This window comes from Anopheles arabiensis, chromosome 2 (assembly GCF_016920715.1).
Source record: "Anopheles arabiensis isolate DONGOLA chromosome 2, AaraD3, whole genome shotgun sequence".
Lineage (NCBI taxonomy): Eukaryota > Metazoa > Arthropoda > Insecta > Diptera > Culicidae > Anopheles > Anopheles arabiensis.
In genome coordinates, this window is record NC_053517.1 from 57,086,573 (window position 1) to 57,107,370 (window position 20,798).

The 20,798-nt window shown below is 32.7% G+C and overlaps 1 protein-coding gene across 9 annotated transcripts in view; it reads right to left on the reverse strand.

Annotated features, from left to right (window-relative positions):
- Nucleotides 1-20,798, reverse strand: part of LOC120899091 (homeotic protein antennapedia) — a 92,057-nt gene that overhangs the window by 54,196 nt on the left and 17,063 nt on the right. For 5 of the 9 annotated variants that reach the window (XM_040305422.1, XM_040305430.1, XM_040305421.1 and 2 more), the window contains one exon: nt 20,244-20,321. The exons of 1 other annotated variant lie outside the window; for it this stretch is intronic. The gene's annotated coding sequence lies outside the window, so the exon portion shown is untranslated. Of the gene's footprint in view, nt 1-10,470; nt 11,484-14,868; nt 14,921-20,243; nt 20,322-20,798 lie in introns of those variants that run through there. 3 more of the 9 variants (XM_040305418.1, XM_040305423.1, XM_040305417.1) reach the window with 3 other exon arrangements.

The following is a 20,798-nucleotide window of genomic DNA, read 5'->3' on the forward strand; positions in this document are numbered from 1 at the left end:
ATACGATTTTAGTCACTGCAAACAGCTGGCTGAATTTTAGCCTACGAACTTAAAACAGAAAAGGCCCCATTAATGGTATTTCGACTGGAAAACACGAGATTCGACTTACACGGAAATTCGAGATACGCTCTATTTTGCGACCGTTTTTGGTCCCCATTAATCTCGGGGCATCTCGAGGACTGCCTGTTCCCTGTCCTGCCAGTCCTGTCGTCCATCTAAAATTATTTTAATTATTGAGGTTTATTTTACCTCAAATTAGCTTTATAAGAAAGCAATGTGTTTCAGAATTTAAAACGAGAGCATAAGGTAAATTAAAGAAAATGTGTCCAATAAATCCTTGCAACCTTCCATTACCAAACGTCCTGGCACAACTCTGTCATCGGGCCATATTAACAAGAATTGGGAATAAACCAAAACGTGTAACCGAAATTACAAACCAAAGAAGCGATAACTACCTGGTCAAAAAAAATGAAAACGATAAAGAAAAAACGATGAATAGAGTTTTTGATAGAATATGACTTCAGGATAACCGGTTGTCCCATGATGCGAATAAAAACTGTACGCACAATTCATACCTTCATAAATTCGATAGTGAAACCCTGTAACCGGGCTAAATAAAATAATTTATTGAAGTTTTAAGAACTTCTAGATTTATCAAACTATCGTTGTTACCAACGATATGGCATATATAGTCAACAAACAATGTTAATACAAATATCCTTTTTCGCACTAACTTCTGGTAGTTCCGGATACCGAACACGTGGTTTTACTTCTGTACCGCGCCGACGAGGACTATTAACGGACAGTGTAACCCACTGCAAACTATGCATCATGATTTAAATCTTGTGTTTGGCTTGTTCGGTCTTACTTAATGTATTTATTTAATCGTCAGGGTTTAAAGATCGTCTTTGTCGTCATCTAAGTGTTTGTTATTTTATAAGATATTTTGAAGCTATTTGGTTAGATAGCTTACAAACCTATATTCTAATAGGTTAAGCTTTGTGTTTAGATTAGTCTTCTTCTTCTTCTTTTTGGCCCAACAACCGTTGTTGGTCAAAGCCTGCCTGTATTATTTGAAGAGTTGGCTTTCAGTGGCTCTTAGATTCATAGTCAAGTGGGTAACCAATTTTTTGTGCAGCTCTTTAGTGTCTAGTGGAATTTTCGAAATTCATTTTTGTTCATAAACAGTTTTTAAACCTATAGTTATTGATTAAAATAATATTCTACTATCGATTAACCGATTGATTCAAAAAGAATTAATCATAAAACAAGTGAATTTTATAATTTTAATATGCGTTTGGTATTTCTTGGACCATTATCCGTGCAAATCGTTTAATCGGCAACCGTCCGGTCCCGAGCTGCCCAGATAATCGACGCTCTACTTTATTGAATTCCAATGTAGTGAAATGCAACTGCAAATGCGATATGGAACATAGTATAACCAGGATGACTAATATTATTGACGATTAATATTAATATACTCACAGGCTAGTGTAATCTTATTCTTTTGGCACAACAACCGCTGCCGGTCAAGGCCTGCCTGAACCCACTAGTGAAGCGGGCTTGGCTTTCAGTGACTTTTTGTTATCGAAGCAGGATAGTCAGTCCTACGTATGGGGGCACGGTATATTCGGGGCTTGAACCCATGACGGGCATGTTGTTAAGTCGTTCGAGTTGACGACTGTACCACCAGATCGGCGGCTAGTGTAATCGCATGATTAAAAAATGAAAAGAAAACTATCACTATTTAGTATATTGTATTTTTGTTTGTTTGTTTGTTTTTTTTTATTACGGCCTGGCCGTATTAACTCCTTTCGAGGAAGTGTATGTTGTTAAACTTGAAAAAAACCTGTCTATTGTAAGCTGTATTGATTGTGTAGAAGTGTGTGAAATGTAATGATCATATGGAAATATTATTATTTTGAATAAACGTGTGGATAATTTTAAGATAATCTATATCAAACATAGCTAATAGGTCTCGAACTGGGATGAGTGGTGTCTTTTTTATAGTTTTCACTGATGCAAGGAGTTGATACCTACAGCTTTCGTACGTTTGACACGACCACAGTAAGTGGTCAATGTCATGGTGTCCTATACCACACGGACACTCTTTTGTCTTTGACAAGCCTATGCGCTGGAGATTGTATTATTGTATATTGTATATTGTATTATAATAACAAACATTTTGATACCTCTAGTGAAAATAGTTCACCCTGTAAAGTTACTCCCGCATTTTCAATCAAACATTTAAATGGTATTCTGGGATCAGAAGAGTGGGAAATATTAAGTGAAAATAGCACTAAATAAACATGTTTCACAAAACATTATAGACATGACTGTTTGACTTGTCTATGAAGCTTGGGCCATAGTTTTGCCATAAACTCAAAAGATTTTTTTATAAAAATTCCAAGGGAATTTTTTAAGGTAGGAGTTCGATGATAGTCTACTCAGTTGGAAGTAACTGCCAGGAATTAAGTTACGCCACCAGAATTGTGAACCTACTGCTACACCAAATGCAGCTGACACATCGGCAAACCCGCTACCAAATATCATAGGCAGTAGTTTCTTTTATGTCAGGGAAGTACAACGAGCGTCGTGGTGTTAACAAAAACAGAACGGGTTTTTTTCCGCAAAAAATCGCTAGTCCGGTAAGGGTCCGATACCAGCGTAGCGTGTCGAGTCTTGTCCTATGTGTGTGTGTTGTTCTACAGTTGGTTTCAGCTCAAATTTTGTTTACTACGACCCTTCGTTCATTTCATCGAACATTATAAGGGGCGTACATTTCCTGGGATTGAAGAACAGTTTTTGGTCCTTTTCGTCTGCTACCATTTCTCCCACATATTCCATTCTGATATTGTGCGGAAACACGTTTGCTCAACGGGGGATTAGTTATACATCGAGTTTCCCGTCAGCTACATATTACGAATTTGGATCGATTCTTTTTCACACCATGGTCCCGTAAACCTAATCAGTAGACCATAACGGCATATCTAAACACATAAGACATATTACAAATGCACCTAAGAGCTGCAACATAATGGCAAAAAAACTAAAAGCTACTGAAACAGAATAAGCATGATAACTCAAAACGACTGTCAAAGATGAAACATCATTTGAACTGTATAAAATTCACCAAAACCCCGCAATCAGCGGGTATCGCGAGAATGTCGGCGAACAATAAAACTTTCAGCCACTTTCCTAAACTCGATCTAAGAGGAACAATAGTTGCAGTTGCCTAGAAACCATTGTATCTACCGCTTTATTTATTTCATGAGTATCCTGCTCACTTATACGTACAATATAGCAAAATGTTAAAAAAACAACCAAGGAAACCACCATTTTATGTCATTTTGAGTCAGTCGCTACCAAAGTCCATATAATACAGAGGTCGATGCATAGCTCGATTTTGGTCCACCATTTTGAAAGCTTACTTTTGACAGTTAGATGAAAAAGCGTTCACAAACTATTCCAAACAACCAAACACTTTTCAGTTCCAAACAGTGCTAATTGTTCATTTTGTGCTCAAAACTTAGTGTAACTATACATTTCTTTTTCATGAACGTGGCATGGAGTAGTTTTTTCAGTAATTCATCGCTATAGAAAGACCACAATCAGAAATCTGGCCTCATAGCATTGACCCTCTTGAGCTGCACATGATCTTGTCGTAATTTCGGGCACTGATCTTGTTGTAATTGATAATTTCACTATAATTCTATATTTTCTTGATATTCGTCAACTTTTTAAAGTACAATATTACAAACAAACGATGTAAAAATGGCCGAAAATGCTTTCAGACCACTGCATGCACAACAACTAAAACCTCAATGTATGCTACGATGAAACTATTGAAGCTTTTTCATCCAGCTGTCAAAACATTCCCACGCTTTTTGATCAAATGTTCTGGACGACTCGACCTCTGTATTATATAGACTTTGGTCGCTACGATCGTTCCCGAATTCGATCGAGTTTTGGAAAGTGGCTGTTTGCCTGGGTCGCTTTGATGTTCGACTGCTATCTTTTTCTATCACTTTTTATGACAAGTACTCTTTGAATCCAAGCGTTTTATTTTAATATTTAATAGTATACATCATCGTTTAAACAAGTAAGTAGGTAGTTCCACCAACATGTAAAAACTTTTAGTTCGGAGCCGCATTTTTGAAACCGGTTTCTGGCAAAAGCCTGAACTGGACATGAAGCCGTAGTTTGAGGCTTACATGTAATAAAACATATGCCATGTCCCAGTTTCAGTTGGATTTATTAAAGGTTCATGGAATTTTGCCGCCATTTAAGGTAAATTGATTAATTTAAAATAAAATTTGCTAGCGACTGTTGATGTTATCAATTAATTTCATTTCATTAATTAATTTTATGATTCTGTAAAGAGCAATATGCACATGTGCTGGGGTAAAATGTACCATAACAACGGGACATAACGCATGTTAATAACGCATCTTGAAAAACGCCCTAAACTCTCTTGAATAGTTTTTCTCCGAAAGAGTATGTTGCTGAGCGATACGAGCATTTACATTGTTAGCTGTTGCAAAATGGTTTAATAATGAGATACTTACTATCTCTCGATGTATCTGAAGGTCTAAAGTCATACATACTTAAAAAACGCCATAAACATCGGGGCAAAATCAAAGTCCATACATTCCTACTGGCCGATCCGTCCAGTGTAATTCGACAAATTTTCATTTGACAGCTAGGCAGTCCAAAGTTACTTAGCAATTCATAGAAAGTCCTTAACAACCCTTCCTCCTTATCTGCCAATCTCCATATAAATCTCCAAAATCAAAACCAAAATCAAAGCTAAGGACCCAACTGTAGTCTATCTAGCCAGCTTGGGCAAAACCCAACAAATTAAATGCCAACCATCAAAGAGTATGTAGACCAGGCCTTGTCCCATGTAAATTGACAACAAATTTCTGAGAAAAAAAAATATTAAAAAAATTAAAACACGTTTTTAGGCAACTTCATTTTCTGAAAGAGTATGAAAAACGTGTTTTAATTTTTGAATTATTTGTTTTAGTATTTTTATCCAACTGCGATTAATATTTTTTTATGAACGGATGGTTATGGTTTAATGAGCATGGTTACTAGAATCATTTCAAGTACATTGCACCAAATCCAAGAAACAGAGAAAGAAGGCAAAGTTCACTCTAGCAACGAATAGAAAAAGGCAGAGCGCCATCAAAATGTATGAAGACCAGGTGGTCTCAAAGACTGTTTTTTATGACACAAACACTCTTAAACTCTTTGTTCTTTTCAATAAAATACCTTGAAAACACGTAGAATATTTCTAATTGTAAGCTAAATCAAATCTGAACTAATTAAAATTCATTTCTGTAGCAAAATAATGCCGTGGATGAGGACACCAGTGTATACTACGTATGTGTTGCAAAAAAAGCGAACCGTTGCTATGGAAATTCATTTCACCCATTCTGGAACGAGGAGCTTTTTATGTTTCTGAAATTAGTTATCAATTTGTATGGGACGAGACCACCTGGAATACACACACTTTGAGCGCAATCTAGAGCGTAAGACGCGAGAGATTTTGTGAGAATGATGCACGCAAAACACGGTGATGTGACAAGCATTACATTTTCGTGGCCGAAAGTAAGCGAATTCAATAATAAAACGCATAATAATAATAAAAAGCTCCTTTTCATAGAATAGGTGAAATGAATTTCCATAGGAACGAATCGCTTTTCTTAGCACAGTGTGCACAGTGGTTTTCGAAAATAGAATAGAACCGAACCGTAGTTCAGTTATTCGTAAATATTAAAAATTTCTTTGACGTTTTTATTTTAACCAATAGTTGACTATTTAATGATTATAAAATGTAGATGTTTACTTTACTTATCTCGCTATCTCGATACGCATTAAATGTATGAATGTATGAAATACACTCTGGGAACATACGATGCAGTATTTCATTGATTTTATCCGGTTACGTCTACTGAAACTGATGATTGTGATAGAAGAATAGAATATACCATACAAATCTCTGTATCTATTTTGGTATGTAAGTGATAATGCCTATTAAATAAAATTTTGCCAATGATTCTGTTGGTAAAGGACGCATGACTTATTTGGGAGACTCTGGGATCTCTTGTTAATAGAAGCAAATGAAAGGATGACGAGAATGTAAATCCTATGCAATTGGAAAAAAAAACAACAGACAAAGCGTGGAAATGGCTTCCATTTCCGTTGAACAATAACTCATATCAGTATTGTTATGTTGTTTGAGGGTTATGGAATGCGGAAGGATTCTGATGGAACTCCAATACTCGACTATGTATGATATTCAACGGTTGGAGCAGCAAGAAAGGGGTTGTCAGGTGTGCGTCAACAAACTGTTTGTGATGGAATTGATTTATGACCCTCTCGAACCAGTTCGTAGTGATACAGACGCTCCGGAACTGAATAGTATGAAACCATGCTGCTGTTTTGAAGTTTTACGAGAATGTCTGTCATATATTTCAATAAAAAAGCTTTTATGCAATTGCAAATAATAACTAAATTGCTAAAGTAAAATAAGGTCTGCATTGAAATAGATGTGTTGGGATTTTTTGTGCCTAACTAAGCAATGTGTTACTTGTAAAAAAGATTCAAAGTTATAAACAAACAAAAATATAACCTCGTTTTCAATAAGTGATACAGTGCGAAGCAATATAGAGGAAATAATGTTCATAATGATAACGCATTCAAAGGCACTTTATATTATATTATATTATATTTTCTTATGTTATACTTTTTATTTAGGTGGATGAATATTATATTATATTATATTATGTTATAGTACAATAAGTTATATCATATTACATGATATCATTCTTTGTTTGTTCTTTTTTATTACGGCCTGGCCGTATTCACCCCTTTCGAGGAAGTGTATTTTAGATTATTTTATATTATATTACATATTACATATTACATAATATTATATTCTATAACATTATATTATATTGGGGCGGGGTACAGTCGTCAACTCGAACTACTCAATAACATGCCCGTAATGGGTTCAAGCCCAAAATGGAACGTCCCTCCGTAGCAAGGATTGAATATTCGGCTACGTGGTAATGATTTAAGTTTCGAACGCCTGTATAGGCCGGCATGTCCACGTAGGACGTTACGCCAAATAGAAGAAAATTATATTACATTATATTATATTTTATTATACTATGTTTTATTATATTGTTTAAATTTATATTATACATTTATAGAGTTTTTGGTGACTCTTCATTGACAGTTCTTTAGGTTTTATTTTATTTATCTTTCAAAAATGCATAAAGTCCAAGGTTAGACTGCAAAAGATGTAACAATCCAGGACGTGGCGAGGACCCAGAAAAAAACATACACGAAAAGCTCGAAGATGTGATGTTTCCTAAGTTTTCAGTTGTTTCTTTTATTGCATACGCTCGATAGCAGTATGGTTTGATCTGGTTCGTAGTCTCTTCTTCTTGTTATCTGCGTCTGTCTTCCTAACTAACCATTATGCCTCGCTCTTTTCCATCCACGCATACTCCTTAAAGTCTAGTAAGTGGAGAGTCATAAATTATGTTTCTGTCAAAAATTTCCTTCGGACCTTAAAAAAAGACTTCTTATTTGGCTACATTTAAACAGCGACCAGCAAGTTGAAGAAAATGATCAATAAGAATATACATGCGTGGATGAATAACAGTCGGTAGATTGTTACACAGCATAGAGAAAGGGTGAAAGATTCGTCAAGACGACAGTTACCATGAACTAAAATTTCACAATATATATATATTAATTATATTTCGATTTCCTTAAAACTAATTTACTCAAAAATGTCCATACGCGTGACATTTGTGTTACTTCGGCGACTAACTAGCTTACTATTGACTTCCAGCCTGCAATCGTACGCCATCTTACAAACATTGACAAAACACTAAGATCATGCTTAATACAAAATCGGGTTTTAATGATTGTTTTCTTTTCTAGAGTAGCTTTATCTCATATTTTCACTGCCATTTTCAATCCGTCAGTGAAACAGTATTCATCATTCAGATTGTATCCATTTGACAGTTACGGTCCACCATATTGGATTTCAGCATTTTTGAACAAATATGCATTTAAAATTGTTTGTTGTTTCAAACTGTTGGAATTGATTTATATTACTTCTAAAAATTAGAAAAAAATAAATCTAGATTTTTTACACCTTACTTATCCTTCTCAATCTTTCATGGACTCACATGATCGCATCTGCGACGAATCGGCGTTTGTTTATTGATATACATGCTAAAATAATCCAACTTTATATGTTAGAGAAAGAATAAAACTAAAATTGTTTGAGAGGCGGTCGTGTGGTTCAGTCGTCGTAAGTTCAAGTCTAGAATGCAAAGTTCCCTACGTAGCTAGTAATAGTCCTTCCGGCTGCGTGGTACCGAATAAGTCTCCAAAGTCTGTTTAGACCAACATGTCCGTGTATGATGCTACGCCAAGAAGAAGAAGCTTGAGGAGAACTAATAACTAAAATCAACAATTAGTTGTCGTTACTCGGTATATCCTCGTGAAATGTCTTCAAATTTGTTTTTTTTTTCACTGTTGTAACACCTTTTTCGTTTCTTTTACTAGTGCTTTTATATCATTGTTATTCAACATATGAAAACCAAAGCTTACATTTTGGTTTAGAAATAATTTGAATAGATTTTTTGTTGTAGATGAAGTTTTATTCAAATTAAACATGCTTTTAAAATGTATCATAAGAAACAAACTAAAAGTTTTGACTGACATGTAATAGCTGTAAGACTACTAAAAAATCAATTGCAATGAAAACAAATTATGTTTTATTGGTTGTATTTATGCCCATGATTGCCAGCCTAAGCTTGTCATAATCAATAGCTCATTGCAAAAAGTCATTGAGTTCCGGCCAATTTTCAAAACCAAATACCAAGTAGGGTAAATGTACCTATAGTGGTGGTAGTACCAATAGTGGTGGTATTGCACTAAAATGCGGCTCATACGGCAAATGACAAGTAATTACGTTATTTACGTTAGTGTAAAATGTTCTTTAGCCTTTTACAAAGGTTTTAAAAGTTAAATGGGGCCATTCCGTTATTTAGTGACCGAAAAATCCATTATTTTGTGAAATGTGTCAACATTTTTCCAAAATCCTTAGGATTTCATAACGAAACTCATTTTTCTGTTAACGTTCTAAATGACCACATAACCACGCAATTACTAGTTTTTCAACATAACTGTTATGAAATGTTATTGTTTTACTAAAATTATTTGTCTTTTGACCATATTTATGCATTTTTAAGTGTTTTTTTTACCATAGTGCCATTATAGGTACACAAAACAACCTATAGTGGTTATAGTTATAAAATCAATGAAAACAGGTCGTTTTAGATTTTTTCGAGGATATTTTTGACATGTCGTACTGTTTTCACTAAAATAAGCAACAGAAATGAGTTTTATGTAGATAATTTACCAAAAACAGGCCAAAATTTGCTTTATGGCTGAATGAAAAATTGACTTCAAATCAATCACACTGTTCCGGGTGTAGGTTGACGACAGGTGTGATGCAGTACTTTTGTCAATAGTTTCATTGATCAAATTTATACTTTTTTTACGATCAAATTACGAAAGAAACCTATATTATGGCAGTAATCCTTGCTATTCATAAGAAAACAGCTTCGAAACTAAGTTTCATTGATATTATACACCGTTTTTGATGCATCTTTGTTTACCACCACTATAGGAACACAATACGACGACTATAGGAACCATACCTCCATTATAGGTACAGCGAAGCAGTCACAAAAATATGTATTTTTTCGTAAAATTGATGTATTTTATGATAAAAATGTTTGTGATTGCGTAGATAAAACATATTCCAATTGGTTTGTGTTAAAATATTCAGAAATTGTCCTTCCTTTAAATCCATTAAAACACATCGGCACCACTACAAATTGCACCACTATTGGTACATTTACCCTATCGCCTGAATCTAAAAGTAGGAATTTGTTCATGACATAATATCAAGCATATATGAATGAAAAAAGGCTAGAAAAATCAGAATGGTTTGTTCTAAAATAGATTAACTATTTATTTTTCCATATTTGTGCCTTGTGCTGGATATCTAAAAAATTATGCTGGAAATAAAAAATTTAACGCTCGATGTCAAAAATTTACATGATTAAAGGAACGATTACACATATCAAAAGATGAAAAACACAAACATCAACAGGCTAATTTTCTATAGCATTAATAAGGTAAAAGAGCAACTATTAAACATCTTGCTTAGATGGTAATTTTCAAGACCATCGTCATAACTTACATCAGTTTTTATCTACGCAAGTCCGTTGATGAATTGTTTTCCTCGTAATAGATTAATGTATTTATGTTTATTTATTTTTAATCTATGTTGCATTTTTTTACCTATTGCACACATATTACTTATGGTGAAATATGTAAGACTTAAAATACCATTTTCATAGTTACCTTTTTTTCCTGGTGAGACAATATCAAATCAGATTTAAGATTTGATTCATTTATAGATTTAACATTAGTCATCCATGATGCTGAAAATTCCCACGGGTTCATTTTTTCATTCCAAGAAACTTGCATTTTTATTGCACAAAAGCATTGTTCACTAAACATAGTTTCTGGACACTTTATGTCTAACGGAATCATTATTGTAAATACTCTCATAGACGATGTCAAATTAGTAGCTTTATGTTTAGTTTTGGATAATTTACAATTGAATTGAAATTCACTCCCACTGAAAAAAATACATTCGTAATGAAGTTGTTTACTAAATAATAGAAAAAAGATTTAATGACACTCGAAACCAAATTTATTAGAGATCTTATTACCTAATTATGTTTTACGCATAAGTTAAGGATTCATTTTACACCTTTTCTGTTCAATCAGCAACACAATATTGAAGCAAACAAAAATCAGCTTGATTTCGGCAGCAGATGATTCCAATAAAGCATATACACTTCAAAAACATGATATTATTTCATGTGCCAATAATTATTTTCGTCACAACATTTTGCCTAATAGAACGATTTCAATCATGTCAGAATAGGTATTAACATAGTAATGTTATAAGACACAACCAAAAAAAAAACTGGCGTACACTGGTAATCCAAGGTTACCACATATCGAGACAAGCTAAAACGTACAAGGACACGAAATTATCTTTAAATTGTTTATTCAACATCCGATCACCAAGGCACGACTATGAAGAATGCTGCTGACAACTGGTCAAAAATGTAGAATATCATACTGGATCCTTTTCAGGACAGCTTTCAACCACGATTCTACGATTCTGATAATGAGAGCGAATGAATTACTCTCACGTAGATTGTGATACTCATAGTTTTTGCACACTCTCTGCACTCTCTGCATATTGCTTTGAAAAGATGCTGCATGGAGCCAGTCCGTAATACAATTCAAAAATGCCTTCTTCTATTTCAATATACATACATGCTGCTGCTTAAATGTTGCTTTGCAAGTATTTACAATCATAGGCATAAATAAGCATAATGAAATACTTGTCTTGATTTTTTATATGTATTTCTCTTTTTATCTGTCATGTAAAATAAACGAAATCGAAACTGAACATAGGTGTTTCATTTTTTTTTTTTGCTAAATTGTATTAACCAAAACATAACATTTTTTTCTATTTGACTCAATTAAATACCTGTACGAGTGCTTTTATGTATCTAAATGAGGATATGAACGGTAGTATGAAAGAGAGATCAACAATAACAAATCATAAATCGTAAGCAGTACGATTATACTCAATATTCATTATTTACTCTTGCAATTCAACAATATTCTCTGAGAAACTCAATCCATACTGAGCAATGTATTCTCTCTAATTCAAGTATAAAGCGTACTTTAAGCATAGGAGAATGAATCGAAGATGGTTCGTGTGGTGAAAGAAACTACAAACAACAGTATTACAACAACATCTGGTATCCGGTGCTGTAAAAAATCATAAAGAGCATAAAAAATAGAATATTGCAAACTTTAAACATTCTCTTATGTTTACTGAAATTGATGAAATCATTCATTAGGATCTCTGTTCTGCCTTCTCGAAATTACCAATTGTTTGGGATTGGGTATGAACTGCCTTTTGTCCGGTATGCATACAAATCTGCCATTTCACATATTATATAGACTGTAGCGTTATAATTTCCTTTAAGATTATACAATATACGATTATACGCTAATGTGTACGATTTATATGAAAAATAGCTACTGTTTGTGAGTTTGTGAGTTTAATATTTTGAGTTTAGTTCTAGTATCTTTTGTCCTCTTTCGTCAGTAGCAACTGAGGTCTTAAATGAGTTATTAACCTGGAAAATGATAGTTTGTCCTAATATTTGTAGTGTGTTCATATCTTAAACAACCACAGCGCATATGCAACAACATTCAAAGCTTTCTAGAATTTCTTGCCAATCAAACGATGAACAAGCGCTTCTTTCATCTTTCCCTGCGTTTTGTCGCTTCTGTTTTTGTTGCTTTTTATTATATTCCCTTCACCCAAACCAAAAACGCCTCTTTCAGCATTGAGAGCCATAAATCATTTCTTCAGCTTCTTTTGCTTTTAACTGTAGTGTAAGTGGTTGTAAACAGAGAAGTCTATTCAATATACGTGTATTTAAGCTTAGTATAGTTGCAAATAAGAATGTTTGAATAGAATAGTAAACGCTCATTTGCTGAGATAATTTCTAAAACAAGTAACTTAATGGTTTCCCTTACTCTCAATCATTATTTCAAATGTTGCTTTCGCTTATACCTTACTTTAAAAGTTTTAGCTTGACTGCCTAACTAATGATTGCAAACTTAACAATCTAGAAAGCTGTCCAGAAAGGTCGTATTACTGGGTCGGAAAAATTAATTACCTATCTTATTATTACGGGCGGTCCCTTGGTACAGTGGTCAACTCGAACGACTCAATAACATGCCCGTCATGAGTTCAAGCCTTGAGTGGACCATCTACCCGTAGCAAGGATTGACTATCCGGCTGTGTGGTAATGCATTAAGTCTCGAAAGCCTTATAGGCCGGCATGTTTGCGTAGGACGTTAGCCAAATAGAAGCAGAAGAAGAAGAAGAAGAAGAAGAAGAAAAATCAGAGCGATAATCAGGGCAGAGAAGATAATCCAGCCGGCAAAATTGTGAACTATAAAACGAAAAACAGATCATCATATATACAAAGCTGATGTAGACAATGTTTTATTTCTAAGTTTTTCCTCTCCTTATTCTATACCTTATCCCTATCATGTCAGGCAATTATCCAAGTTCAACGTAAAAGTGTCAAACAAACCCAATCTAAAACTCGAAAATTGAATCCATATTGGAAAATTTTGTTAACGAAATCTCTTTTTTGTTTTTTTTTTTAATATCTTTTATATCTTTTAATATCTTTTAACGACGACAATGAGCTGTATCATTAGATCTCTGAGCGTCTTACATTTTATTCATTGATGTTCACATTTCTTGTTTCTTCTTTTTGAATGTTTTGCTACTGTGCAATCACTCAGAAATACAACATTTATATCGATACCAAAATTTTATGTAGTGACTGACAATTGTAGAATTATTCAATCAATTCCACCATTGAGCGACGTTTATTGGAGCAGGCCCGCTGACACACGATCATGATCGTGACATCCCGATAAGGAACTGCAAAGAAAAAAGGCGAGTACGAACAAATCGTAAGGTACTCTTAAAGCAACTGTGTCTGCACGGGATGTCTTATGTCGTTTGAAAGAAACCTGAGTAAAAATGTTATGTCTGTATCATGGTTGTTTATGGCAATTTGGTTTTGCAATCTAGTTAAACAACTCACTTTCATGCCACAACCGTTTTATGCCAGCGTTTTTACTTATGGGGTTTTTAATATGTTTAATGCGTCTTCAGTGTGGCGATCATTTACAATAAAGATAAATGTATTGAAATAACCGTAGCTTCATATTAAAAATGAATAAGGGAGACATGTAAAACAACAATAACATGTTCACAACGCCCCATATGTGTCATCAAATGAGTATTATCACTCGTTATTTGTACATAACAATTGGTATCCGTTGCATGGACTCAACTGATTCGCTAAGTTGAGATTTCATTTGTAAACTGAGTTTTAGTTTCTTGTGCTGCACAATGCACATCTACTTTTTTTAATTAAATCTTTAGGAACATAATGAAGTTTTGCAAAACTGCACATCACGCATTATTTCCAAAATGCTTATAAGATTTATTTTTGTTTTAGTTCAAGCTTTTCTATAGAAATAGTTTAAACAAAACTACGAAAATCGAGACAATAATATATAAGAACAGCGGAACAAATAAAATTAATTCACACTACAAAGTAAACTAAAATGAATAAAAAGTAATTTAACTACCCATAAGATTTTCCTGAGCAACTGATCCCTTTTGTAATTTGCTGAACCTATTTTCAGGAAAGATAAAAAAAGTTACTTTGTTCCACGTAACAGTACAAACTTTTGAAAGAAGCTTAGCTTTGAGTTTGCCTGACAGGTTAAATAACGAAGCTCTTATTATACTCGTTAAAACTTGATTGAGCATGAAGAACAGCCATCAAAAAAGACAAATGATCATGTTGATTAATGCTTAATATATATACACATACTTGTAAACATGTTTTGTATAATACTTCTTTATCAAAACTTGATAAGACACATAAGAACCGGGTAAGGTATCATAAAAAGAAATTAAAAATAAGAAAAGACACAATTATTTCTCTCCACACTCCATAGTCACAAATATATAAATATATAAACAACCGAGGATCACTTGTAAACTTTTTGAACTAAATTATTATATATTTCGTCTTCCATTTGGAGTAACGTCCTACGTACCTACTGTATGACGGGACCGCTTTGATGATTAGACGATGTCAAATTCAAATATCTGGCAAAAGAGGCAAAAAGGCAAAGACAAATAGAGTAATAAGGTGTTTTATTTTAATTAAAAAATGTATTCTTATTCTTTTTTGTGTGATATAAAAAATACAAAACATTAACATTACATTTAATTAATCAATAACAAAATGTAATCTTATGGTTTCTCTTGCATGAAATCGCTATTGCACCTTTATAGATTCAATGCGCCAACATTTGGCTTGTCGTTACGGCTTCAACAGCAACGAATAGAAGTAGAAAATGGAACAGTTTAAAATTCCATCCAATGCTCGTAAATCACGGTTTTGACTGAACTGAATGTTGATTTTCCACTCGCAAACCAAAAGATTGTCGCACTCACAAAATTGAAGAACGTCAAGAAACTAGGGTGACAATCTCCAGAAAATCCATTGATGTTCCATTCATAAGGTAAATACGATACTAGTGTAAGTTTAAGTTTTTAAGTTTAAGTTTAGAACAATGCCTTCAGAAGGATCAAATTTCTTAAGGCATTGTTCTGAATCTAAAAAAAACAGTTTACAATGAAGCAAACAAGAATTTCTTATTATAATTTTATTTCGAAAACACGCCGATGATAAAAACAAACGGCTATGTTAATTCCTATGCGATTACATGTTGACAAATTTTGAATTCACAGACGTGTATGCCGTTTAATAAAATTAATATTGCATTTTGTTTTTAATCGTTGTAACACCTTTCTAATTATCTAGTTTTCCTTGACGAGAACAATGAATACTCAATTGTTGTGCCAAAGGTTCTTTAGGAAAAGGTAGATTTATGTTTATTTATCATGTAACTCAATGAACAATTTTATTCCCCACATTCACTTATTCATTCATCATTTTCCGTATTTTGCTACTGGTTTGCAGGAGCATTTATTTATGTTTATAGTTTTCTGTTCAATTAACGTATGCTCGAAGACATGTGCATATTTTTTTTCATACGAATTGAGTGTTACGGTCTCTTCCAGCTATTGTCTTACTCTCAAGATCTTAGGATAGGCCATCAGTGTCCAGCAGATTGTTTCTTATTCAGATTGATTGTTTTCTGGTAATTTGAGAGCAGTTACCGAATCGCACAATCTTGCTCCTCTAATTTTGCTGTTAGAATAAACATTTACTTATGATTCAATGTTGATTCCATACCTTTGTCATACATTTTTTGGTATTTTTTAAATAAGGGCATAAAGATATTTGACTGTAACAACATTGCAAAGAAAAGCAATAACTGCAAATAAAACTGTTTGCAAATGACTTATGAAGTCTTGTACGTAGGGCAAATATTTATTTGAAACAACTTAATTCATTAACAATGATATCACGGTAATTTCACAGCACTATGATCCGAAATGAACAAGCAAAGGAGAAAAGGCATTGACAAATGTATAAAAAAAATGGTAACCAAATACATTAAGAAATATATTTTTAGATCACAAATTGAAAGTATTGGTTATTCAATTTGTTATTTAATTTATTTGTATGTTTTTTTGATATTTATGTTCATTTATTTATGAAAATTTATTTCTGAGAATCCATCATACAAAAAATGATAATAAAACGCGAAACACCTATGACTTAGTGAATTATCACAATTTTGGAAAGAACCACACAATATGCGTTATTTTGTAGGACTGAAGTATTTGTTATATAGCTTTCCATTTTCATCTTTGGTATTTTCATATTTTATTTGGTCAATACAATTTGGCAACAAATGTTCCCTCATTGTTTTCAGCGCCCAATTTGTCAAAAATGTGCCTGATTTTAACAGTGGTTTGGCGGTATGTGTAAATATTATATTTTAAATATCCAATTGGGAATGTTTCATTAGTCCAGTTGTGCCTATTACCCCAGGATTCAATTATTTGAATAGAAATTAATATATTTTTCAATGGAAATTTTATTTCATCAGTAATTCATAAAGATTACACGGCATGAGGCTCTGAGTAAGTCCAACTTCAAAATGCCGTCGGGGTTCTTAAAATATTAAGTGGGATGGCCATAAATAAAAAATATCTACAAGGCGTTCAGTTTGTTTATCGTTTATTTTATCAGATGAAACTAGAAATATTATTTTTTTATTTTTCATGTTATATTTCTAGACACCATACCCAACAATTAAAAAAACTCTTTTTTCAAATATGTCTATCGAAAAGAAATACATTCGCAGGTTCAGTCGATGTATTCTTATTAGAATGAATCACTTCCATGTACATGAATCAAAACCCACGTAGTTCAATCAATGCAACTATTTTACCATGTTAAAGCATAATATTTTGGTAACATTTTTAAGAAACGCATTTTTCATTTCCTGTGTCTGTTCAACGCGACGCAACGTATCAATTTTGTGAGAATGACTCTACGAGAGAGCAAAGAGTCTCTCTCTTTGGAAAAACGGATTTTATATCAAATGAATCTTACAAAAAAGACTAGAATTGTAAAATTATACTATTTTTTAGAAATCCAACAAAAATTGCTTAGTTGAAGAAATTATTCATGAGCAAATATACCTGGTAATATAACAAAAAGCTCATCCAGTGTTAAATACACTACCTGGAAAATTGTAACACCAACACGAACTGGTGAGAGAACATGCAAGTGTGTTTGTGTGTATATTTTAAAGAGCGGCCATTATTCATTTACCAGTATATGTCAACACTACCCAGATGGATTTCAAAAGCCGTCGGTATGATAGGTTCCTTACGAAAGGTATTTGAATATAATTCATTCGTTTTTTAAAGAAAATATACCATTTCTGATTAACTATACCACATACACGTTACGGACTATTTTGTGAACAATGCGTTAATGACTGATGATTCATTAACAACATAAGCAAATTTAGTTTTATAGGTTTATCAAAAGCCAGATCGTAAAACAGTCGAAATAGGAGCTCAGTTTATTCTGAATTTGAACCTATGAAGGCATGTTGTCTGGTCGCACGATTGGACGATTATACCATGAGACAGGCTCAAGATGTTTTGTCGAGCGTATTGAAATGAAATAAATGTGCTTCTTCTTCTTCTTCTTCTTCTTCTTCTTCTTCTTTTTCTTCTTCTTCTTCTTCTTCCCTTTCTTCTTCTTCTTCTTCTTCTTCTTCTTCTTCTTCTTCTTCTTCTTCTTCTTTCTTCTTCTTCTTCCTTTTCTTTTTCTTCTTCTTCTTCTTCTTCTTCTTCTTCTTCTTCTTCTTCTTTGGCATAACAACCGGTAGTCAGTTCTACGAATGAGGACACAGTCCATTCGGGGGTTGAACCCATGACGAGCATATTTTCAAAATGATCTATTATTCGAAGTACCTATGTAACTATGATGTACTAATATGATAGATCGGTGGTTGGAAAGGGTTCCTGGTCTGAAACCAAAAAAAGATAAAAAAGATCTACATTGTTAGGTGCAAAATCTGTAAAGTTTGTTGATCGTCAAATGTTGAAAACATAAAAAAATGTTTTTTGCGTTACCATTTCTGACATTACAACCTTTTTTAAGTTTCGAAAAGTAAGAGGCCATCCATAAGCTACGTACAGCTCACAGGAAACGAGAATAACCTACCACAAACTAAAACAATGAAAACACTAGATTGATATTCAATAGATGTTTACAACTTCAGTTAAAAGACTAGACTATGTATGTATGTGAGTCTATGCGGATTATACTAGAAAAAGCGTTTAAGGTTAGCGTGCTTTAAATTTAGTTTTATTAAATTGCTATTGGAGGTCCGGTTGTCTATTTGAACTGCGTCGGCTTCAAAAAGGCCCGTAGGATTCGATTCACATCCGGGCCGTCTTAAGTAGTAAAGACTGACTATCCGGATGCGTGGTACTCATAAGTCTCGGGAGTTTGCATAGGTCGGCATGACGGTGTAGGTCATTATGCCAAAATGAAAACAAATCTGTTTTGCAGCTTTTCTCTGATTTACTAATTTGGTGCGACTAACGGATGTACGTAAATTTTATGCGAATTACGGACTTGTCTTTCAAACTTACAAAAAAAAACAAATCAGCAAACATACTAACATTGGAAGATAATCACGAAGAAAAAACATGTACAGTTCTATACAAAAATTAAGTACAGTTCTTATCAAACTGTTCTAAGAATGAAAAATAAGCCTATTGTTAATTGTTTACATCCATTCATTACAATTAAAAAACTATTTCTTTTCCATTGTTGTCAATTATCAATAAATTATTTTGACAAATAGGTAGCTCATTTCACTTATTTTTAAACTAAGTAAGAATTATACATTTCTAGGCTTTAAGCAGTGTGTAGCGACTTAAGCTCTGAAAAACTTCACACAGAGGAAATGCACCAATATTAAAACCTATTATAATGTTTATGAATCCCAGTTCTCAATCAAAATATTGTTAATGATAATCCAACGTTTGTCTGTTTTTTTTTCATTTTCCTTACGAAATAAATTCTACTGTTTGAATACGTATTATAAAGGTAAATGTTGGGCTCTTATATCTTTATATCTATCTTTGCCTAATAGCTCTTATATTTGCAATGAAAATAAAAACTCCAAAAGTAACAGTTTTCAATATTGAGTGTGGTGAGGTTTGTTTCTCTGGTTTAATATACAACTTGACGTTCCCTGAGAAATAGAGACCAACTCTTGCTCACAAGTGAATTTGCTTCTCAATCTTTCCTTGGTTTAGAATGTCTCATACAACTTCTCGTTCGACACTTTAGATAGGCATACATTCTTGTGCCCGCTTGGGGCCTCCACTCGTGTTAATGCGCTATTGCTCGAATGATGGTTATTGTTCCACTGACCGGCTGAAATTTCATCTTAATGGCTGGAAACTGTAAACGGATGATTGGTGGCTTTGTATATGTTAAACACATTTGACAATATTAAATTGCATTTTTACGGATTAGAAATGAAACTTATTGTGTTCAAATGGTTAGAGAAACCCTGTAAGCCGGGACCCATCGTGGTCGTTGAATTTTTTTTACAAGAAAATCATTTCTGGATATAAATATAATGATTGAATCGACGAGACTTTAGTCCGCTTTATCATAAATGTACCTCAATATTAGACAAATTATAGATTATAAATCATTGTTTCCCCCTTTTCAGTTAAAGTGGTATCTGATATGGTTTCCCTTTCATCAAGTATTTATGTTTTGTAATGAAAAAAAGTTGATTATTCTTAGTAAATAATTAATATATTTCTGTAATGATGTTTAAAGGTCTTTATCATTGCTATATATGCTATATCAATGATATTGGTTTTGTTAAACCTATTTTGAATATACTTATTATCGAAAAATAAATGGTACGTTGGTAATCAGAGGTGTTTAATTTCCACTCACCTTTGATAAGATAAGCTCAATGTAATCGTTTCTTTGGTTTGATAATTAGTTTTTGCTACATGGAGTGAAACAGTCTATCTGCAAAAAAAATTAAAACAAATAATTACAAAAGATTATTCATGTAGCATACAGTATGTAATATGATATATGTATGGAAAGAAATATATAAATAAAAAAAGACATAAATAAAAAAAAAAAAAATATATATATATATATATATATATATATATATATATATATATATATATATATATATATATATATATATATATATATATATATATATATATATATATATATATATATATATATATATATATATATATATATATATATATATATATAAATAAAAAATAAAAATAATTAAAATGTTCCCTGCTACAGTTTGCTATGTGGAAGCTAAATAAACAGTTGTTAAGTTCCTGAATTCATTTTTTTTATAAAGATATACAAAAATATATATATATATATATATATATATATATATATATATATATATATATATATATATATATATATATATATATATATATATATATATATATATTTACATAT